This window comes from Teleopsis dalmanni, unplaced genomic scaffold, assembly GCF_002237135.1.
Source record: "Teleopsis dalmanni isolate 2A unplaced genomic scaffold, ASM223713v2 unscaffolded_contig_2551, whole genome shotgun sequence".
Taxonomy (NCBI): domain Eukaryota; kingdom Metazoa; phylum Arthropoda; class Insecta; order Diptera; family Diopsidae; genus Teleopsis; species Teleopsis dalmanni.
In genome coordinates, this window is record NW_024033933.1 from 1 (window position 1) to 3,388 (window position 3,388).

The 3,388-nt window shown below is 26.6% G+C and overlaps 1 long non-coding RNA gene across 1 annotated transcript; it reads left to right on the forward strand.

Moving 5' to 3' along the window:
* Nucleotides 1-2,411: 2,411 nt before the first annotated feature.
* On the forward strand, nt 2,412-3,077 carry LOC119664715. Its single transcript, XR_005251244.1, has 3 exons — nt 2,412-2,618; nt 2,701-2,823; nt 3,005-3,077. It is a non-coding gene; the product is annotated as an uncharacterized LOC119664715 (long non-coding RNA).
* The last annotated feature ends 311 nt before the right edge of the window (nt 3,078-3,388 follow it).

Below are 3,388 nucleotides of genomic sequence, written 5' to 3' on the forward strand. Positions count from 1 at the left end.
GTATATTTCAATCTGCCTCTAACTTGCTACGTTTGTGGACGTGTGGTGGAATTTTTTTTTGTTCTTTTTTTGTTTATTTTTTTTTTATAAAATTTTAATCGAGTTTTGACATTTTGGCTTCTTGCACTTGTCTTTATAACTTTCTTTGCATCATTTTCATTAATATTGCCTCACATACTCTTTCATACAAAATCATTTAGAGTGTGCAATAGAATCAAGAATATAAGAACAATTTAGTATTGATTATTTTTTTGTTTTCTTTTGTTACATGCAAACGTTTTTTTGTTATGCAGTTATTTTTATTACTATATAATTATTACTATATAATTATATATATTCATTATTATATAATAAAAATAACTGCATAACATGAAAACGTTTGCATTTATTTTAATGCATAACCCTGTAAACTTCAAATCAATTTGCCTTAGATTACCAACACAATAGGTTTTTACAAATTTTAAAGAAAACATGTACATATATCATATTAATGCACACCCATACACAGTTATTATTATGCCTACGAATGGAGTCATGGCGGAAAAAAAACATAATTGTGATGAGCGGACGGAGAAATGGCACCAACCCATCTTCTCTTCTTCATTCTTATTGCACACTCTAAATGATTTTGTATGAAAGAGTATGTGAGGCATAACATGAAAACGTTTGCATTTATTTTAATGCATAACCCTGTAAACTTCAAATCAATTTGCCTTAGATTACCAACACAATAGGTTTTTACAAATTTTAAAGAAAACATGTACATATATCATATTAATGCACACCCATACACAGTTATTATTATGCCTACGAATGGAGTCATGGCGGAAAAAAAACATAATTGTGATGAGCGGACGGAGAAATGGCACCAACCCATCTTCTCTTCTTCATTCTTATTGCACACTCTAAATGATTTTGTATGAAAGAGTATGTGAGGCAATATTTTTGAAGATGATGCATGGTTTGGTTTTTGTATATTTTTCACAAAATATTTGATTGATTTTCTGCACATGCAGTGCATAAATTCTTTGAAATTATTACTTCTTATTTTTCAAGCATTTAATTATTGGCGTCGTGTTAGTTGCCTACTTGAGCCCTTGCTTCCCTCTCTTGTCCTGTTTACAGTTACAACATGCGTACGGTTGTAGTCATAGACGAAAAAACCAAAACCAAACATGATTTGAAGCGCACAGGGTCATCCATTAAATAAGATGGATTTTATTAATAATATATTATTATTATTTCTTTTATATGTTTATTGTGTTTTTAAATAATTATTGAATACATAATATTTTAATGTATGTTTTATATGTTTATTGTGTTTTTATATTATTTATTTGTGTAATGTTATTTATACCTTATTTATATACATACATATGTATGTAAAACAAAAGTTGTATTTGTTATATTTACTTTATTTGTAAAACCGCTAATGTAGAATATTAGCACGTTAAATAATAACTGAAATCAAAAGTAATGATGTGTGCAAAGTAATGATGTGTCATCTAAGTATTATTAAATAAACTAATATCGGTAGAAATTAATTGAAGACTGAACAATATTATTTACATATGTAATTTATACCCATCATCAGTATTCAATATTTTTTATTAGTCAAACATACATGCATATATCCTTCAAACTGAAACTGAAGCTGAATTTTTTAACAAATTTCATTTCATCATTATTGCAATTATTAACAAAATTTGAAGTTAATAGGGTCATCTATTAAAGAATATGGATTTTGACTAAAAAATTTATTAAATAAAATATACATACATATGTATTTTACATGACGACTTTGATTTTTTTAACAATATTGACCATGAAATTACGGGACTTTATTTACATCAATAATCTTGTGATTTAAACAAAGTCCCGCAAGCAGAGTGACAAAAAAATTTAACAAAACAAATTTCTAATTGTTGTTCGCATTGCAGTGAAATTTAATAAAAATAACTGCATAACACAAAAAATGCGTGTGCAATATTTTCCTTAAATTTGTTTATACACGCCAACAAAAGAAATAGTTACTACAAATTTAACAAATTTTTGCTAGTAACAAAAAAATAATCAATACTAAATTGTTCTTATATTCTTCATTTTATTTATTCTACTCTAAATGATTTTGTATGAAAGAGTATGTGAGGCAATATTTCTGAAAATGATGCATGGCTTTGTTTTTGTATATTTTTCCTAAAATATTTCCTAAAATATTTTTCCTGAAATATTCATATATACTTATGGTATGTACATACATATATGAATCACAAAAAATCACGTTTGACTGATTTGTTTAGAAAAATGAATAAGGATAATAATGGTTTAATACCACGTGCCGAATTCATATATGGAATAAGTACGATTATTTATATAATGTAGAATAACTAAATAATGTAGAATACCTATTATTTATTTTTTAAAGAATTTGACACTTCTCGAATGGAAATGGGTGCAGTGGCAGATCTTTTTGATCGTAATGGTGGAGACCCGATTGGCAAGAACGCAAACCAGCAACTGATTCAGATAAAATACATGATGAAGTTAAACGCCTTGTTATCCTTTGCACATGTCGACAAAAATTTTGCGTATTTCAAGTTGGCAAAGGGAAATATAGGGTTCGTAAAATACTAATTATCGGATCTTAAAGCTTAATACTCCATCTTCTATTTAAAACAATATTATTTTTGTATAAAACAGTTTGGCGACTCGACTCTCAAAAATTACGAATATTGCGAATATTGCGTAGCACAGTTATGGTTCGTGTAGGTGGCGGCTGGCTTGCACTTGATGAGTTCTTATAAAAAAATTTTCCTTGTCGCGGTAAGTAAATAGTTAAGAATTTTGTACTTTCTCATATTGAATAAACATAATTAAAATATTCATATGCTTATAATTAAAACATTTCTTTAGCGTAATATAACATTATTATTACATTTACATAACAAGCATAACATGCTTTCATAGTAAAATTGTACATTGTTCATTTCATAAATCATTTTAGCTGGTTTTAATGACTCGAGTGTTTTATTACAACTCTGCTCTACATAATCTATTTAATCATCCATACGTCAGTGAAAATACATATATATATTAAAACGGAAATGGTCATTTAACAAATAAATAAATTTTTTATTTTAATAAACTGCCAGAAAACAATCAATAAATTTGAAATTAAAATTTTTTTTGAGTTCATGTATAACAAGTTTTGAAAATGCATTTTCTGCTATTTAATAAATGACTTATTTTGCATATAACTTAATAGAAACGTGTAATCTAACAGCTTTTAGTTTTTAGTACCTTTACCATTTTTTATTATCTATGAATACATACATATATAATTTACGTTTTATTTTATTCTTTAATATGAACATATAAGTAATATAAT